Source organism: Aythya marila (genome assembly GCF_965140915.1).
Source record: "Aythya marila genome assembly, chromosome: 2".
Classification (NCBI taxonomy): Eukaryota; Metazoa; Chordata; class Aves; order Anseriformes; family Anatidae; genus Aythya; species Aythya marila.
The window spans coordinates 138,324,844-138,346,673 of NC_139043.1; the positions used below are offsets into that span (position 1 = coordinate 138,324,844).

The following is a 21,830-nucleotide window of genomic DNA, read 5'->3' on the forward strand; positions in this document are numbered from 1 at the left end:
TGCTCATTTACCCTCCCCAGGTGGAATGGCAGAGAGAATTGAAAAGGTAAAAATACAGGAACTTATGGGCTGAGACAAAGGCAGTTTACTCAGTAAAGCAAAAGCTGGGTGTGCAATAAAACAAAACCAGGAATTCATTCTGAACTTCCCATCAGCAGGCAGGTGTTCAGGCACTTCCAGGAAAGCAGGGCTCATCACGCATAACGGTTTCTTGGGAAGACAAAAGCCATCACTCTGAATGTCCTCCCCCTTCTTCTTCTTTACCCTAGCTTTTATTGCTGAGCATGATGCCATATGGCATGGGACGTCCCTTTGGTCAGTCTGGGCTAGTTGTCCAGGCTGTGTCCCCTCCAGCTCCTGGTGTACCCCAGCCTTCTCACTGACAGGGCAGCATGAGGAATTGGAAAGTCCTTAGTTCTGTGTGAGTACTGCTCTGCAAAAACTAAAACATTAGTGTGTTGTCAGCACCTTTTTTTCATCAAAAAACTGCATTGTGTGAGACACTACAATGAAAATTAACTCTGTCCCAAGCCAAAAACATGACACTAGTGTAGCTGCTAGCTTTAGGGAAAAGATTCTTTTCCATGAAGCAGCGATGTGGCTTCAAATCATTTTAGGGAGCAGATGAACCTGTGGTCAAGTCTCCTGATGGCAGGTGAATGTTGTAACATGGGGCTATATAGAAATAGTCAGTTACAAACTCAACCCTTCCTCTTCTGACAGAAGTTGCTTTGACCCTAACTCATTCCTTAAATACAGGGTTTATCAGTTCAATTGACCATCAATCATATATAACACAAAATCTCTCCCTGTGGCAAAGGTAAATTGCTTAAATCTTGGCAAGGGATTACATAGAACATTTCCTGTTGGCTTGCCTAGGTTACTGTCTGGTCAGATTTCTGGCATTCGCCTCATTCCATATGTTGTATGGACAGCCAATATATCTAATATATTCATTGTGAACTCCCAAGAGAGTTCACAGACAGGAGCCTAGAAGCTGTACACTGCCATACCAGGGAACATAAACATTGCATGACACGTTGCAGTATGTTACAGATTATCAGAAACATGATAGCTGTGTTTCTGGGGTGCTCTATGCAGGCTAATCTGCCCAGTTCTGCAGAATTTGGATTGCTTGTGGTAGCCAAGATGCAATGTGCAATACAGATGTATCCTGATCACAAGGCTGAAGCATTTAGCCCAGATGTCTGTAATTTTCATTGAAGTGAAATATATGTTGGCAGTATCTCTGATAGTCAAGTCACATTAAAAATGTTTAAATATGGATTTAGACATGTATTATTTTAGCTTATCTTTAATAATAATAATAATAATAAATCCTCTGGTAAACTTATTATTAACTCAAAATTAAATAATCTGGATGAATCAGGAAACCAAAGTTTTCCACATCACCCTCTGCTTTATTACTTTTGTTTGACAGATAACATCAATTAGCAGACAAGCATAGACATGGCCCAACTTCTTAATAATAACTGGACCAGATGAGTGTCCTACTTAAGAGACTGCAAAGGAGAAAATGAGACTTTGGCATAATTTTTGTGTCATAAACATCAGAGATGTGTTGGATAAAATATTAGCTATGGAACAGAAAGGGAGAGCACAAACAAAGATTTATATTTCAAGTCTATATGTCAAAAATAGATCATCATAATTTGTTCACATAGAAATCTGCAACTGAAAGGTTAAACTTTTCATCTCAACATTAAAAGAAAACTAATGGAAACTGAAAATAGAACTGAATGCTATAAAAGATGTGACACAGAGAAGATAACTGTGGTTTGTTTGTTTTCCATTACTAATATGTCTTTGAAGAGCTTCGAATTACCTTTTGTACATGTATAGACATCAATTCAAATTTTAGTAAGTAGATGCCTGTTTAGCTGTATCAAGATACATAAAACACCAACAATATAACAAGATATCTTACACTTTGATAATGAGATATCTGGAAATAAGGTTTCTCTCTATCATTGTATCTGTTGAAGTGCTAAGTATTCTCCATCACTTCAAAAAATTGATTAAAGCTGAACACTACTGAAGAAACTGTTGGGCTCAGTAAAAGAATTAAGACCTTTATTGTCCCTCCTGGTCTCAAAAATCACTTATTTGTACCACTTTTTAATCCAGAAACCAATTTTATTGTTTCTTCCGATATCATTCCTAGCTCTAAATAGTTTTTGGTAGTGCAGGAGAAATAATTCATAAATAAACATAAGTTCAATGCTTCAGGTAGTTAGCACTATGTAGCAAGCAATGACTATTCATTACTTAGGGCTTCTGATTTGTTTTCCCTACTTCTGTTCAGCCGGTCTTCAAAAATCTCTATTCTTAAAAATAGAAAATTTTCTGGCACCTTTCTTGGTGCTTTTTCTATTGTTTCTTTCCACATATCTCACATATCTGAAAAAGGAATTTTATGATGAATTAGTGTTTCTTTATGAAAGTTTTTATTTATTTATTTATTTATTTATTTATTTATTTATTTATTTATTTTTGTGGGCATAATCCTTAAATAAAGAGCCTACAAATTGGAGAGACAGGTGAGAAATAAAAAGGTAGAGAATGCATCTAAATTATTGTAGTTTCAGCATTGACTGCATGTAGTGATATGTTAAAATGTTGGGATGGGTGTTGGGATGGGTGTAATATGAAACAAGACCAAGCACAAATCTTGACTCTGCTTGAGTCTTAATCATGTTTTCTAAATGAGCACATGTTGATGGGTATGACAATTTAGTGTTGACGAATGCAACATAATGCACACTGAAGAAAAATACTTGAACTAAGTACAGATGACTGACTTAATTATGTCAACTCAGGAGATGAACGTAGATATTCAGGCAGCACCTTTGTCAATGTGGAGAAGAAACTAAACACAGAGCTGAGCTGACAAAATGTTAAAAAGGCAACATTGGAGAATGATAAAAAGTTACTCCAACTTTCAGAAGTTGGCTGTTTTACCTTGCTGATGAGGTGTACTGAACAAGTCACATCACCAACAAAAAGGTACTGCAAATACTGCAAAAGTTCACAGTTCTGAGAAAGACTGAGGGACATGAAAAATTTGTGTGAAGAGAGAGTGAAGAGCTTGGAGTTGTTGACTTTAGAAAGAAGGCATATAAAATGAGACATGATAAAAACATGAAATGGAATTTATGTAATATAGTCTCAGTCTCATAATATAAAAACAATTATATATCTGGAACAATGTCAGATTTTTGTCAAAACTCAAAGTTATTGGCTGAAGAAAGAAGTATTGGGGTTGGCAGAAAAGGTTTTGGTTTAGGAGTTTTGGCAAAAAAAAGATGGGTGTTATGAAAAGAGACTGAAAAGAAATACTCTCAGTAGGAAAAATTTTCTTAAAAAATTCAGTTTTCTGCTAAAATAATTTTGATAGAAAACATTTGATGATCCCTAATTTTGTTACAGAGGGTGTGATGCAGGTATTTGACACATCAGCTGATCAAGGTTAGAAATTTCACACAAGGTACAATGTATTTTGTTGGTGCTCAGGAAATATTTGTTGTAAGCATTTTTTCTGCAAAGATACTTCCTTTATTTTGACAGATTTTTTTCTGAATTGTAGTTAACTTGATTCTGTTGATCTGCAAGGAACACTGTGAAATCATATATTCAAGAACTCAATGTTCTTTAAAAAAAAAAAAAAAAAAAAAAAAAAAAGAGTAAAAATTTTCAATCAACTCTTAATTTTACGAATGACTAAGAAGTTTAACCAGACAGATTTTTGTGTGTTCTGGTTTTTGTCAAAAAAGAGAGCTGCAGGAGGTCTCCTGTCTTGTCTTAAAGGGAAAAAAAATAATCTTTGTGATTGCAATTTAAGTACTGAAAATGAAGTTATGCAGCCATATCCATACTTGTTTCTAGTGTAGAAGATGTCAAAAATGCCTACAGCAAAGTATGGGTGCACTCATATTTATGTACACAAATTAAGTGATAACGAATTTGCTTTTAATGTAATTTGTAATGTTAAGTTTGCAGTCAGCCAAGGCAGCAATCTGTTTCTCTACAAGATAAAGCATGCCAGTTCTCACATGATCTTTTTTTTTTTTTTTTTTTTTTTTAATGTGAAAATGCATATTTAGATAGCAAAATATGTTTTTTGCACTGTAGCTGCTGCATAATCTTTTTCAACAAGAAACAAATACTCCATCATTTTTTGCAGAATCTTGGCAGAGAGGAGGGTGTCTGCTACTAGTGCTTCCTTGTTTTCTTGGGCTTTGTGAAAAAGATCTTATAGTACAGCTTTGAATCCAGATGTTTCCTTTCCGTGATGAGTTGACATACCAAGCCAGAATCTCATCTTGCTTCTGAGTGTAAATCCGGAATGTTTCTGCAGCAGTCAAGGAAATAACTGAGTACAGTTTTTGTGTAGAAATGTGCCAAGACTCCTACTGAAACTTTGAACATCCACTAAGAGTTAAAATATTTTTTAAATGCTCTGATTATATATGACTGGCAAAAACAGACCACAGCAGACTTACTCAACTATTTAGAACAGCTTCAGTACCTGATAGGTCAACAAGTGGAGAACACTTGTTGAAATTATTGTTGAATTGTTGTATTCCTGAAAGTGGAGGACGGAATGAAAGGAAGAAGAAAAAGGAGTGAAGATCTGGTCAGTGTTATGAACGCTCCAGATCTTCGTTACTGGAGAATTCAACAAAGTGTGAAGTTTTTCTGCTTAATGTTGGGCACAGTTTTACTGTCTTAATAATACTGAATTGGGAAGAAAGAAGATAAAATGCCTGCCTCCCCTTTCTTTTATCATCATAAAGAATTTTGGCAGTAAAACAGTGGAGACACAGGTAGAGAGACTCATGTATTTATTTAGAGGTGCTGGGCCAGAATACTTGTTAATGAAAGTTAGCAGACTTGAGGTACAGTTTTCACAATCTTAAAGGAAAAATTCTGCTGTCAGTGGTTTCTCTTCTTTCTTTTTCTTGACTGATTTTGCTCTGAATCATACCCAGTTGTATCCAGCTCCACTTGAAGAAAATGTGCAAATAAAGATGAAAATCAACAAATCTAAAATTGTATTTTAATCTCATATCTCCCTGTAGTCTACATCCATATGAGGTCTGTTTCATGACACTTCTTCAGATGTAGTCCAAAGAATAATGTTTTTTGAAATTTGTTTTTTAAACTTAATATATCCTAAAGTTAAGCTTATTATATAACCTAATTTTAATTCATAATCTCATGAAGCTCTAGTGAAAATTACAATTCTAAGTAATACTTGCTGAGCAAAAGAGTTTATAAATGTTTAAGCTAACATAACAATATGAATAAAGAAGCATCCATTTAATTGCTGTCCAAACAATTTGAAATAATTGCACATTCCTGTCTTTGGTTGTATTGTTTAGTGATTTCTAGTCTCTCAAGTCTATTTAAGAATTGGTGTTGATACCTTTAGGGTGTCACTTGCAGCCCACAGGGCAAATGCAGCTCACAGGGGTAACCAAGTGGCCACTCTTCTTCACAGGTAATATTTGGCAATATCAACTTTGCAAGTATAGATTCTGAGAAGCCAGTTCTTAGCCACCCAACTTAGACCTGTGCTTCAGGTCCCTGTCCCTCCAGCTTCTTCCCAAAAGCTCCTCCCTTGTTTCGTCAAGGGCTTGTACTCAGGAGGGGACTGTGTGCTCTGGATCATGAGTGGGAGTCTCTAGGCTGTAACGGAGGTTGGGAGCTCCTCTTGGGTACTTCCTATTGCTTAGCTTTAATATTTGCTCTTTGCAAGCTGAGCCCCGAACAGATGCTATGAATCTGGTATGTAAATTCACCCTAGACATGCTGTTACTTATTTATACTCATGCAGTCTGTAATACATCTTTACACCTCCTCTCAGTATTGCAGTATTTCAACCCCCCACCCCCCCCCCCCCAAAAAAAAAAAAAAAAAAAAAAGCACACGTAAGTAAACAAGACTATCAGCATTTCGGCATTTTAATACATGTAGCTATAATATATCTCACAAAACATAGTAACTGTGTAAATTTTTAATCTCTCAGGGGGTATTTTTTCTCATCATGACTGTGAAAGGGCTATATTCTTAACCATACTCCAAATATAGAAATGCTAAGGGATGATTTGATATGTCATATGCATTGTGAGATCACAAGTGTACTGCTATGCAGTGAAATACACAAAGACATATATGTAAGGAAAACTTAGAAATAGTATTGCTTTTATCTGTGTTGCACGTTATCTCATCCGCTTCCATTCAGAAAGAACAATTTGAGTCTCAAGTTTGATTTGTTTATGGTCCACCCCACTCAGAGATACTAATAGGTCTGTTCTATGTAATGCTACATGGAACTTAACAGGCATGACAGACAGATGCTGTCTTGAGAAACTCATGCAAAATCTTCATAAAGACAAGTATCAAATACATGTGTGCTTTTGGAAATATGTTTACGTGAAAATTTAACAGATTTGACCTCTCTATTTTCCTTTATAGAGGAATACTGAAAATTTCCGCCATTTTCAAACACTGACCGACCCATGCTGTTCATATCCTGTATCTACCTACCCTCTCATGATGAGTATTTCCGTTAACAGAACAGAGAAGAAACTTCAGTGCATTGTATAATTCTTATTTTTGCTTTTATAAGAGCTCACTTCTTAAATAGCCAGTGCAATTTTCCTGAGTGGTGTACAAGGTCAGCAACCAACCTTATGTCAGTCTTTTCTGACCATTTCCAGCTGATGAAAGGAAATATGTTTATCAAATATGTAAATCAAGTTTGGATTGGCTTGGTTGATGCTGTTTGTTCCTCTAAATTAAGAAAGATACTATTCTTCATCTTCATTTTTTTTTCAATGAAAGCAAAAGGAACTAGTAAAATCTGCAATTTCTACATGATGTAACCTTCTGTTAAAACACAAGAGGATATTTTGAAGAAAGTACCACACATCCATGCATAGTCATTTTTAAACCCATCTTTTCTCTAAGAGTGTCAGAATACTGAATGTAAAGAGTACAGGAAAAAAAAAAAAAAAAAAAGGGTTTAAATAATGAATTGCCCCCATTGTTCCCCAATGAAGTAGAAAGCCCATGTAGAGACAAACTACAGATAAATAAATAAATAAATAAATAAATTTCCCTGAACTGGAAGTAGCAAGAAGCTGGCAGAATTTTAAAGGGAAGTATTGATACTTTCATGTATCGTCTTTTTCCTTGATGTCCACTTATGGCCATTGCTAGAGGCACAGTACTGGGCTAGAGGGCGTTTTCATCAAAACTATTATGGTCATTCTACTGTTCTTATGCAGTTTGAAAATTTAGTGAAATGAAAGTGTAATTCCACCCCCAACAGATAATAGATTACCTTATATGTGGTTTTTTTTGTTTGTTTGTTTTGTTTGTTTGTTTGTTTGTTTGTTTTAATAGAGAGGTTCTTTACAGGCTTAAAGACCACATGGAAGGCATGCTTGGTCTTCAAAACAAAATAAATATTTTTACTTAAAAGCAAAATTTAAAATAATAATAATAATATCTTTATCAATTATCTGGATGAGGGGTTTGAGTGCACCCTCAGTAAGTTTGCAGACAACACCAAGTTAGATGCGTGTGTCAATCTGCTCGAGGATAGGAGGATCTGCAGGATCATCTGCAGGAGGATCTGGATAGGCTGGACCGATGGGCTGAGGCCAACTGTATGAAGTTCAACAAGGCTAAATGCCGGGTCCTGCACCTGGGGCACAAAAACCCCCAAGCAGAACTAAGGCTGGGAGATGAGTGGTTGGAAAGCTGCCTGGCAGAGAAGGGAGTACTGGCTGATAGTCAGCTGAATATGAGCCAGCAGTATGCTCAGGTGGCCAAGAAGGCCAACAGCATCCTGGCTTGTATAAGAAACAGTGTGGCCAGCAGGGCTAGGGAAGTGATTGTCCTCCCATACTTGTATCTGGTGAGGCCGCACCTCAAGTACTGTGTTCAGTATTGGGCCCCTCACTACAAGGAAGACATTGAGTGCTCGAGAGAGTCCAGAGAAGGACTTTTGTTTGTTTGCTTGTTTGTTTGTTTTAAAATATGACTTTTATAAACAATAAAGAAAACTTTTACAGTACTCTTCTAACACTGTTATGTATTTTATGTTTTATAACGGTATTTTTATGTGGATTTCCACAGAGTCTTCATGTGGAAATAGAGTTCCACAGAATCTATTACAGACTTTTCTTTCTTGTATTTTTTTAGTCACAGCTCTATTACTCTATGTTTTTAATTAGGGAAGTCATGTGTTTTACATTATTTGGCTTGTAAGACTAATAGTTGCTTCCATATTCCCATTAAGCCCTAAAAGATTATCTAACTAATTTATTTACAGCGTTATTTCTCTCTATGTCCCTCTAAAGAAGTAGGGCTGTTTATCTACTTCTTTTATAAAATTGACTTTTTTTTTCCCATAGAAGGAAAACAAGAAGATATTTCAAGCTGAATATTTAAGATAGTTCTAATTATCTCTGCTTGTCACAGTGAAAAACATTACTGTTAAAATTTAACAATAACTATAGCTATAGTTATAGTTATAGTTATATAGTTTTATATAAAAACTATAAATGATCCCAACCAAATACAAAGTAATGTTTTCCTCTGTAAAACAAACAAATTATAGTTATGGAGATTGTTTTAAAATTATTCTGCTTGTCTTGCAGACATAGTGTTTGCAAGTATAACTTAGCACAGCACATTCTCTCCAACTGATGATTAGCTCTACCATGTACATAAAAGAAAGTCACTTTTAAGTTGTAAAAAAAAAAAAAAAAAAAAAAAAACCAGCATAATCCTGAAAGTTTGAATTGCTCTTTAGCATCAGAAGGAGGATATGTGATCTTACCGATGGCCAACACATGGCAAGGTATTGCAACCTTCCATCAAATTGGCAGTAACAAAAAATGGTTCAACCTTGAAAGTTCAGTCTGTCCATTATTCTCAAACATTACAAATACCAATATGTATTGGTATTTGTATACCCTACCAGTTCAGATGGCACAGGAGTATGGCCAGTGGGGCTAAGGTGCAGACGAGATGTGTCTAGGAGGAAGGCAAAAAATACCTTGTTGTTAATATTGCTAAAACCTGTGAGATAAGTGAAGTGTCCAAGTGTGTTATCAGTTGTGGATACTGGCATGCTTGGGAGGCATTGCAATGTGACAATGCCCTTCGATATGGACACCAATGAGAGCTCTAGCTAAGGAAATATATAGGGGGGAGACTTTCCCCTTTAAGGCTACTTTGGATAAAATGATTATAAATTATAATGTAAAGAAAATTAACTAAGACCCTGAGGCCATGTCAGATGCCAGAGCTTGCATTTCTACAGCTAAATTCTTTTGCCCTTCTGGGCAAAAACTGGCTGGTTACATCCAGTTTTTCCCTTGGAATAGTCTCTGACCTGTGTCAGGGGTCGATGTCAAGATTTCTGGGGGAGGGTGTTACTGGGCCCAGGACAAGGCCAGAAGTATAGCGGTTGCCAATTACCAACAGTTTCATAGTATAGTTAATCATATGCCTGTGCTTAGGTCAACACAGTAACCATTTTTATTTTACTAATAGAGAGTATTCTAGTGCAGGAGCATAGGAAAAACAACTTTTTGAAGGGAAATTGTCAAGATTTTGTAGTGCTTCTACAATACCACTAACTTGGCTGCTCGGATAGGAAGTGCTGCCATAAAAGACAGGATGCTGCACTGTGTCCTTGGAACCCCAGCTGTTCAATAGTTTGCAAGATTATTGCTCATATTGATTAGCACTCATTGCCATGTGGCCCCACAGCCAATGAAACTGACCCTATCTATTCTCTCTCCAACACATTTCCAGAGCCAATATCTGCATCCAATACCTTCAGCATTGCAATATCCCTTGGCAGCATTTCACAAATAAATGTACACAAATATTATAACAAAGAAGCTCTAACTACATCTTTGCAAAATTAGTAGAATATTTGGAAACACCTTTTAAAGACTGGAACTTTACCAGAAAGAGAATTTAAATAAAATTTACCAGTTTCTCTGTAACTAAACCCTTTGTAGTGTAAGTCATAAAAGAGGTGTTCCTCTTCAATGAGAAATCAGATTTTTAAAATAGAATTTGGTCCACCAGATTTCTAATAAAAACTATAAAGTTGATCATCATATTTAGGAATTCTAATTATTTTAGAATAATTTATCATTTTTGCATCCTTACAATGGGAATTGTATGCTTCTCTTTTCCGGAAACTGATCTTGTTAATTTGCGTTAGTTCCAAGACTACTGGGGCCATAACAAGGACACCTCTTATAGGACGGAAATATCAACTGTCCTAGAGAATTTTTCATTTCATTGAATGAAATTTCACTTAAAGGACTGAAACTACACAGACAGGTAATAAACAATAAGGAAAACCATATTGGAAATACTGAAATAGATGTCACCCTTGACCCTGACCTATGGATTGAAATCCCAAACTAGCCTCTGCCCACTCCTACCTCCATCCCCAGGGAGGTACATGGTGCCCAGGTCTGGTCCTGGATGGGGTGGTGGGATGGACTCTAGCTTACAGGCCCTGTCTAGCTGACCAGTCCATGGAGCTCCTGCAATCCCTGGCTTCTAGGATGTCCCCACTGCACCCTGACAGTTTAGCAGTCACGATGGGGTAATCCCACACATCAGTGCTGTTTGCAGTGATGCAAACTGTGGGCTGGTGGCTGGAAAACACCAGCACCTGAGCTGCCACCTTGCCTCCTGCCTACACACAGCACCTGACCTGGTTCCTCTATTACCACTATATCTGACAAAAAGCTTTTAAATAACACTCCTGATTTTGCATATCAAATCTGGGTGATGTGCCTGGAGTATGGCACTCAATAAATTTATCAAAAATAGACTTCAGTAAATTTAGTCAAAAAGCTAGTATGGAAAGTCAAGTCTTATTCTGTATCATTTTGTCTGTTTGTGTTTACCCACAGCCACACATCTTTTTCTTTCATCAATCACACTTTACCATAAATTGGTCCTCACAGACAGCACTTCACTGTTTTGTGACCCCTCACACACTTTTTTCTGATGATGTCCCAAAGTCTAACAGTGTTTTTAAGACAGGAGATACAGGTTTTGCAGTCTCTACGTGAATCTATTAGTTAGATTATTGGAGTCTCTATTAGGTTATACACAGCAGCTGAAATTCACAACTCTTTTAGTGTTTAGCTATATGTGTACATATATATACACACATATATATTACATCTATAAGCACATATATATGTGTAATGCACTGTTCAAATCACCATGATAGTCAGTGAAAAGAGATCATCTTCCACACTAACACACTTTTGTGCCATAAGCAAACCATGCACACATAGAGAAAATGTAGTGGGCACAGCCTCCTTCATATCACTACTGAAAAAAAAGAGCACAACGGTACGGCACATGGAGTGCAGTGGCGACAGTATGGCACATGGAGTGCAGTGGCGACAGGATAACTCACAGCATGGCACCCAAGGCTGCAGGAGTGGCATGGCACTGCTGGTGGAGCAGTGCAGACAAACACGAGTGCAGATTGGGCCTGGTACATGACGTGCAGCATGGATGTGGCGCTGCTGAAGGTCAGCATCGCTGCTGTCAGGGCATGCCACGTTAAAGACCCTAGTGCTGGAACCACTGAGGTCAGATTGCATTAGTGAATGGGCAGGGAGAAATTAACATTCTGCTTTAATTATTTTAACAGAAAAGTATTTGTCTACCTGCAAGAGGTGAAAGACTCTTGCTTTCAACCAAGTAGCTATTAAAGGTTTCTTTCATGATTTATGAGTAGCAGATGTTATTAAATGAAAACACTATAAGAAAAGCTAGAGAATTCTTAAAATATACCTGATCTCATTTCACTTTCATTTCAGTCACGGGTTCTTAATAGCTAACCACATCATATGCAGAGGTCTTGCTGTTCTGGGACATGATAAGAATAAAGTGATGTTGAAAGTAACAATTAAAGCATTATGAAAATCACTCACTTTCAAAAAATTATAGGAGAATTTTCATTTTTGACAAGTGTCATGAAGAATTCTACTACTCTTTCTGCATATCATCTCAGGATTAACCCCTTTCTGATTTCTCACATGCTTCTAAGAGACCTTCACATGCCAGTAACATGGGATGTCAGGAGGAGGAAGTAAGCTTGCCTTAGGTTGTGAAGCAAGTATTTCACAGCTTTTGGAGGAGGGATTAATAAAGTCAGGACACTTCAAACTTCAATCATTCTGCACATTATAGACTGCAGACTGGCCAGATTATTAATTACCAGGTGCTACTCATCTCCAGTCTTGGTTCTACTGTTATCAAATCTAGAGAGCAGGATATACTTGCAGCTTACAAACTTAAAATAGCTCAAAAGTGTTGGTAAAGATATACTTGCTCTGAAGGTACATAAAGTGCTCTTTGTCAATTTTACTCCACGGTGTTAACTGACATACTGCATGCAGTGGTTGACAGTCCTGTTAAAACTTTGTTTAAAACTAAAAGACAGAGAATTTGGCTGCTTTTTATGTGGGTCACTTCAGCTTTCACAATAACAACAACAAAAGACAAGAATTCCCAATGTGCCAGATCAGACCTCCTCATTAAAGGATGCAAAGCTGACAAATGCATAGCTCCCATTTTAATTTTATAATCATTTACTCCCTTTACTGGTGACACATATGGAATGCTGAGGGCTGGAAGGACAAATAAGTTTGGACCAGAGCTGTGTCAATAAAGATGTTCATAGGGCAATCTCTGACCTGCTAATCCAATAGGAGCTGAAAGCACTGTAGAAAAGTCTGAAATATTTCATATTACATGGACTGAGAAAATATTTCCTTTTTCTACTGTTCTTTAGGGAATTGTTGGAAGCTGTTTCTTTAAAATCCATTTAAGATTTTCCATTGTCTTTAACAAAAATGTTGACCTGATAGATATATTTTGGTCTTTCACAGTAGTACCTAAGTACAGATTTTGTATGGAAATATCGAAAATTTTACCTCATTGATATCAGGGAAGAAATTTCATTGATCACAGTGAGGCCAGGATTTCACTTAGCTCAGTCTTTTTATTTTTTTTCTCTCCTTTTCTAGCTTCTTCAGCAATACTGGCTAATCTGAAGTTAACCAGTGGGACTTTATAGCTTTAATTTTCCCCTGAGATTTCACTCAGTGGGACTAAATCAGTCTGCACTACTATCAAAATACTATTTTTTATGAACATAAAATGCTATATCACAAAATGGATCATTTACTCATGGTTTCACTGAGTTTGTGGAAGAAACATAATTGGATCAATTCCTGGAAACTCAAATAATAAATAAAACAGTCAAACTGTCCCAATGGAGTATATCAATCTGGATTGTTCTCTATACCATTCTATAATATTTTACCAATCTTCATTCATGCTAAGATATACTTTAGAATGTGGCAAAATCTGGCAATGGATGAGCTGGTATGTACATCACAGATATGTAATTTATTATTAAAAAAAACAACTGTTATGAGCAACAAATTTAGCATAAAACATGTGTTTCTGGTAAGTCATTTTATCTCATAATCAGTAGTGCTATCTTACACTGAAGATGAAAGCTCAAATTCCTGATTTATATATTTTTTTTTCTTTAGCTGTATTATTTCAGGTAACTTGTACTACATGATGCAACCTGACATGATATAATGAAACATTCCTGAACATGGGGAAAGCTGAATGTTATTTCAGCTGTCAGGCATATTTTTGGATAGTAAATCCTGTAGTCAGTCTTTGTGCAAGAACAAATAAACAACAGATGAAAACTACTTATAAACTGTAAAATCTTACCAATTAAAGGAGTGGTTGTTGATACTTCTATTTTACTGTGATCTATGACAAACACAGAAACTACCTATATTATCTATTTTTGCCACCCCCAAAAAAATACAATTGAATCAAAATAAAATATCTTTACATTCAAAATAAAATAAAGACTATATAAGACTATATAAGACTATTTATAAGACTATATAATAAATAAAGACACTATAAGAAAACATTAAAAAGATCCCTATATGTGTATCTTGGTAAAGTAATGCCTGAAGAAGGTGAGAAGAAGCAGACATCATCATCTGCATGAACTGAAAGAATGTAGGAGCCAAAGACGATGTGTTTGTTTTATGCGGTCAAAGAGGTTACCTTTAAACTGAGTTCAGGGAGTATCTAGTGGCTATCTGGATATGTTTCCTAAAGCAAGGTCTGTTAAAATGTTATATACTCCTGAGGAAAGAGGGGGATGCCCCTTAATACTCAGGTCATTTAAAACTAGATTGTAAACTGCAGGGAACAATTCTAGACAGCCAGGGGAGAGTAACACGTGACCCAATACTCAGCTTTCCATCTCTGGTTACTCCAGCTCTGTGGCTGGGTGTTTCAGGGGATTCGAAACAAGATACCAGTCTCTCATATCAAGGGCACTGGAGGCACCTCAAGGGCACCTGTAGCTTGTTTACCATTGCTCTGGCAAAGGTGTTATTTCAGTAGAGGTACACTGACACTGTAGCCAGAGGTGAGTTGAGGTAAAAACACCACAAAAATATTATTAAAAAGTTGGCAGAAGGAAAAGACACATGCATCCACACACCCCAGAATTTGCTTTTAAATATTAGCTAAAGACTATAGCAAGGGATGGGGCTGGGGAATTCTGAAACTGATTACAAATTATGGCCTGCTTCCTGTTTCCATTGAAGTCATAGGCAAAACTCCCATCGATCTCATGGGAGCACATTATACTTTCCCACTCCATTGCTCTAATATTTTAAAGGGCTTAAACATTTTTTTTCTTAAAAAAAAATCACACTCATGCTGACAGTTTAGACACCAAATTTCTTGAAGCTTGATGTAATTTGAAATAACCCAGATGTGAAAACCCCTACAAACAAGATTTATAAAGGAAACAAAATCTTAACCTTAATGTTGACAACTCTTGCAATACCACTAATATCAATAAAGGCAAGAAAAGTTATTTTTTGCAGCTCCATGGGGACAAAGTCTTTCAGCTACTCCCATCTGAAAAATAACTCCCGCTAGGACTTCAAAAGATACTGGTCACAACCTCACATATATGAGGATTCATTAGTATTTCTCAGTAGTTCTCTCTAAGCTATTTTTACGCAAAGCTGTGAGTTCAGAGGTCACAACGTACATCACACACAGAAGTGTTGGAGAGCTTTCATAAGCATAGGTATAGTTGAAGAGTTTTCTCATGTTGCATGGTTATAACTGCAAGTAGGGAAAGCATTGCAAACCTTTTTATAAAGAAACCTTACAAAGGCCTGAGCCCTTTGGGTTTTTAGACATGTCTCACCCAAACCTCAGTTTTTCTTTCAAAGTTAATTTCATGAAATTCCAAGGCCAAGATAAACCTCTTTCTGGACAAGAAGAGCTGAATACAGCTCTTTCTTGCATTGAAGAAAGCCACTGAACTAACAAAATGCCAAAGTCAGTCTTGAACGGGCACCCTGTGATGACAGTCTAGTCTATTCTTTTCGTGCTCCTATTTCATGGGCCAAGTTAAAGTCTTTATCTCCATTTTTCATATGTTATTCTTTACTCTCCCTTGGACATTCAGAATTTCCATTTTGAAATGCCTAATGTTTTCAAGCATTGAATTTTGTTAACAGTGAAACAGCAGTTAAATTCAAGCGTGATATGTCTCTGCACTTCTTCCCAAGCAAAAACCTACCTCTGACAGAGTCATTTCCATACCTCCATGTTACCAATGTCAGCTTTTTTACTTTAAGTGAGGTTATTAGACTTCTGACAACAAGACAGTCCTAATAAAGCCTCAGCCTAGCCCCTCCAGAGCATTTGAGTGCATGGAGAGGTTAGGAGGGACCCCTTGCTTTCTGTTCCCACCTCTCTGAAATGGCATTTGTTTCCTCTAGTTTTTCTTCTAGATTCAGAAGGTCCTGGGTCAAGGTAAAGAACATTAAAGATGAGCATTGATCTTGGGACAAGAATGTTCATTTGGTTATTCTTTTCTATTTTGCTCCCCTTTTCCTCCTGTGATGTCAGCAGCCCTTGACTCAGAAAATCCAGATTTCTCTCATCTTTGTGATAAAGAAATTCTTCCCTTGAGACAATATCCCACAAATAGTTAATGGTTATGGAAATAATTATAATACATAAAAAGAAAGAATTGTAATCATGAGGGGGTAGGTGAAAATATAAGCACAGTTTAAAAACAAGCCTTTGTTAAGATAAGCATAGCTTTGCCTCCAGGAATCAGTTAATCATTTATGTGCATATTAATGCAATAATAGTATAATTAGTATGTTATATGCATAATGTAAGCATGTAGGCAAATAACAGGAAACAATCAGATGCAGACCTCACTAAAAAAAAAAAATCATAAATAAATAAAAATGAATTAAATATACAATATTTTTAAAACTGCAGGAGTTAGGTAATTAACACTCACTGCATTGTGGTGACATTTGAACAACTACTATTTTAGATCTCTTTAAAAATTGCACATAGCCATAGTAATAGAAGAGGAGGAAGAGACAATGATTAAAACTGAACAAATATTCTGAAATAAATTAAATTTTGTTGAAGCATATGTCTTCCAGAAATATATCTGTATCAAGAGCATTTTTTCAGATCCAAAACCTTCTGAGTTGTCCAACAAGCAAAGAGAAGAACGATCAAGATTCGTCCTCACATTTCATTGGTTCATATGACCAGATAACAGAAATGTATGTTCAAATTCTTAGTCTGACTCAGGCGATAAAATAGCCATCCCAGATTGCAAGAGAGAGAAACAAATATGAACACAGATAGGGAAGACAAAGACTCCTCTCAAATTAAACCATTTCTAGTTTTAAGCCAAAAGCTAATACTTCTTCATCCTTTTGTTTTGTTTATGTTTTCAGTAGGTTTAGGATCTGTCCCAAAATAGAACCAAAATTTCAAACCTTGAAACTTGCTGATAAACAGGGTTTGTCTTCCAGACTGTTTTTAATGCAGTATGCAACTACTATTTTTATGACTATGATGTTATTCATGTCACACCTTCTTTATCCCATGTAAAATTGTATTGTTTTGATTTTAGCACACAAATGTACTTCTAGTCTAGAAGAATGGAAACATGAAATAGTCAACACTGCAAATTTAAACTAATTCCTACAGGCATTCAGTAGGCAGAACTCTGTGTATTTAAAGGTATACAGAGAGTTGCAAGTGCTAAAATGACATTGTTTCCCATCTTTGTCTTTTCTCATGAAAGCACATGTTCCTCACACTGACTGTCTTGGAAGTGATGAATTGATTTTAGCTGACTGTGTTGACACCATTTGCTTACAGGCATTTACTCACTGTCCCTGCAGTCAGTGTAATACAGTTTTCTGTGGCAGCTCTAAGTGGTAGGAACTAGGTAAAGTCCCAGTCAATTCTTACCCCAGACCTGGTTTAGACAATTCTGTTAAAGAAGCACTTTCTTCAATATGTTCCATTCTCCTTGCTTTCGTATCCTTTTCTATGTTTCAGGGGTTGCTTTTTTTCTTGATTTTTTTTTAGGGAAGTTGTTTGTATGTTTTGTTGTACTCTGCTTTTTTGTAGTTTTGTTTTTGGTTGGTTTGTTTGTTTGCTTATTAAACACATCCATAAGTGAAGATAATGAAGTCTCGTCTTTTCAAAATGGCTAGTTCTGCTAAGTACATTAAAACCTTATCAGGTTATATTAATTATCTATCCTGATGATGGGAAAATGAAACTTCCCTGAAAATGGGAAGTTGATTCAGACACTGCAAAAATAAATATGTCTGAATACACTCTTGTGTCATACTATACTTTTTTGAGTGCTTGTCTCTCTTTCCTCACTTTTTTGTCTTCAGGTTGTTCTGAACCTTTGGAAACACCAGTAATGAAAACCACCACATTTTGGGCATACTGACCATGTAATTAATTGTGTTTCAAAGACTCTGAAACTAATAGAGAAAATGGCTGCTCTAAAAACAGAAGCAGTATAGCTGCTACAGGGTGTCACTCTGTTGTATCTCAAAGATCATTAACATTGGCTATAGTGCTCTGAAGATACAAATAGCATCTTCACATGGGTTGGATGCAGAAAATTGGATAACTTGTCTCATCACTGGGCATAGCCACTACCTCCTTCCCTTCCCACTCATTCTTCTAGTGTATCTTCTTTTAATAAAGTATTATTGAATATAAATATATATAAAAGTCATATAATTTTATAAGATGCACTTATGGCAGATTTGTTTTCTGTAGTACTGAAAGGCAGACAATAAACAAACCATTGAAGTACCAAGAATTCTATTTGTATGTGATATTGGAAACAAAGTAGGCCGCAAGTATACTGAGAAAAATAAGTGTATTGCTTTCAAAAATGAAAAGAGAAAAATTCTTATAAGCTAATAAATTGAAAGGGAGTAAAATAATGTGAAAACTAATGAGAGGAAAAAGAGAATGGGCTACAAATAGTCAGTTATGAAGAAAAAAAGTCTTGATAATTTGTTATTCATGTATTGAAAGATCACAGAATCATATGAATGTTATATGTTAGAACAGAATTTTAATAAACAATTTGATATTCTAGGTCAGAAAAGTTAGCTTGACATATTTATCCAAGCCATTTTACATTATTAAAGGTATAAATGTAGATTCAGAACTGGCAAAGAGAGCAAATAAAGGATTATAATAAAAAAGAAATATCATATTGGAAGAGACAGCTAGTTAGATTGGCAGTTGGCCTTACTGAATGTCTCCATGTGGAAGTTATAGTATAGCAAGTATGGATGAAATTCTGAGACAGCACAGAATTAGAAGAGGTGTTAGTACCAGCTGGAAAGTGAAGTGCTAAGGGAAGCAATTTTTTTTTTGAATAACTGTAATGTCATAAATCTTGAGGGGGATGGGGGGGGGAGAGAGAAGGAATGGAACTGAATTATATGTAGTACAGAAGAAGGAAGAAATCTAGGGATATTAATGTAGCATATAAGCTTTATCTCTCTCTCTCTCTCTCTATATATATATATAACAAAACAGACATAATCCTATAAAGTACTATGCAGTACAGAAGCTGAATGAAAGAACTAGCATACTTTGGCTTGTACCTGGGAAAGGTACCAAAGATGAGACGGGTCTTCTGTAGGCAGTTGGGCAGCAGTAAGTCTTCTAGAACATTATGGCAATTAGAGGTTGTTGAAAGAAGAATATTAAACATGACACATATATAAATTAATAATAGAGCCTAAATGTATTTATCTTGGAGAAAGAGCAAGGAGGGGTGAGGCATGGTAACACTCCACAGATAGTTGACAGTTAAGGGCATGAACAATGAAAAAAAGAACTGTTTAGGGAATCAGAAGATGGAGCTAAGAATAAAAGGTTTAAAAAAGCCTTCTCACAGTGAGGCATATTAGTCTGCAAAGGAGTCAAATATATATTGAACTGATGGCTTTAAACATGACTGAATAGAACTCTAAGATCAAGGCTTCAGAAAATGAATGTTCCAGGTTAGACCCCTGAACACATAATTAACTGATAAGCCATGTTTACAAATTTCTGTGTATTTTCTGCAAAAGGCTGCTTTGACATCAGTCCAAACCTTGGAAGCTCTCTATTTTTCCACTTATGGCTGCTCAAATCTCTATATCTCCCCAAATCTCTACCTATGAGAAAAGGACACTAGTATTTCCAGCTCAGAAAGTACTGTTACAGTCCTCTGGGCTACAACTGAATAGCTGCAACTTGCACAGCAGAATGTGAGTTTGGACAAAGCCCTTTGTACAAATTGTGCTCCACACAGTCAAGGCCACCATGACTCATGCACACATGATTGCAGCCTTCAGGATTTTCATAATCCTTAGTTTGTTTTTAATGTTGGAGTTTTCACTATTTTCATGACAGATCTTTGAAAGGCACTTTAGGCAGGTCATTTTACTCATCTGCATGTTTTTCCCATAGTAAGATCAACCAAATGATTTTATGAATTTTGAACAAGCTCGTCATTTTGGCATTGGATAGCCAAATTTCCTTTTTGGTTTGATGTTAAAGGATTTAAAAACTGAGCAAATACTGGTGTTCATTCTTCCCAATAACTTACTTTAGCATCACATTTACCATATCATTTTATATCACTTAGTATCATTGCCAATGCTTGCTCTGACTTAAACAATAAAAAGCAGCCAATATCTTGCTATAAAAAGTTCACATAGAGAATAGCTTTCCAGGTGACCTTTTATCTTGTACAAAAGTATTGTTTATTTATTTTTAAAATATTTGTATTTTTAATTTTGCTAAAATGTATATATGTATTCTTAAAATCAATACATCATGGATACTTGTTACTTAAAAATTCAGTGATTTTTGACTTATTATAGGCAAGTATAATCAATCACCCAAACCATGCATATTCACAAATGACTGTGGTTTGCAATGAGATCTTGGAAATCTTTACAATTTCTAAAATAATATTTATTTTTAATATCCTGGACAACATTGAGTTTAAGCAGTAGAAATAAAGTCTCTGTGATATATATAGTAAAAAGAGTTGAATTTCAGGCAAAGGTAGCTGGAACAGATGAATGAAAATAGCACAGTGGAATTAAATGCTGAAAGCTGCAGGAATATGATGCTTCAGACTTTTCTTTGTGTAGGCATATCTTGTGAAGTCTATAAAGCCCTTATTCTGAGGTATACAGCCTTCTTTTCAAGCCCATGCTCAAGCCCTTTTAGCCCCAGGAAGACATGCTGTCAGACCTAGTCTTCTTGGCACAAATGTGAACACACCACATGCACACACACATGCACACACACATACACGTACACCTGCAAACACACACAAAATGAAGAAACAGGAAGGCCTAAGATGAGAACAAAAAGTAATTGAAATGACTGATGGACCAGTGGACAAAGAATGTAAACAGATTTAGCTTAGTTTGTCTCACTAAAATAATTAATTAATTAATTAATTAATTAGGAGCACTTTCAAGGACCTATAAAGGAAAACAATAATAAAAAAATTATTTTCAGTTTACAAAAGTGTCATTTTTAGACAACTATCTCATTTTGTGGTGGAAACAAGGAAGGATCCTGCAGTCATGCTTCATCTGCTGATTATTCTGCTCCCTGCCAAGCCTGACCATGGATAGTCTGATGGATGGAGGGACTGTTCCATCCATTTGAACAACCTCTATTTTTCTGATGCACCTTCTGAAAATCGTTTTTACTGCTCACTGGGCAAGCTCTAATCCACCTTGAAAATGGCTTGTATCTTCAAATTGGCTCCTGTCATTTCAGTTTTCTTCTGAAACAAAAACTCAGCCTCTTGATGTTCACATTAGAGGAAGAGCAGTTATTTTGCCATCACATTCAGCCTCCTTTGTAGAAGTATTAAAATACAGCCATTGAGCAGATGGCTTCTCGAAATTCTGGTAAAAATCCAGAAATCCGTTTTTCATACATAATGCTAATAAAGAGGCTATATATTGAAAATTTCTCTGGTTCCAAGGCTCTAATTCTCCCCCATACAGATAAATTGCCTTGTGTATGTGAAGTTCCTTACTTTGGGAATAGCATTTACTTCACAGCTGAATAAATCTAGCAGTACTTCATAAATGTTAATATAATGTGAACCATAGAACATCCTGGCACAGAGGGTTCACCGTTGCTATTAAGTACTGGACAGCTGACTGTCAGCAAAATATACTCTTATGGTGGTAAACCTTTCCAGGCTGAAGAGTTTTAATGGTGGCATAATTATAAATGGAATGCCTCAATGCATGGGCAATAGCAAA

The 21,830-nt window shown here is 36.1% G+C and overlaps 1 long non-coding RNA gene across 1 annotated transcript in view; it reads left to right on the top strand.

The window, feature by feature from the left end:
* LOC309874563 overlaps positions 1-21,830 on the top strand; it is a 46,944-nt gene that overhangs the window by 21,870 nt on the left and 3,244 nt on the right. The gene's annotated exons all lie outside the window — the stretch shown is intronic.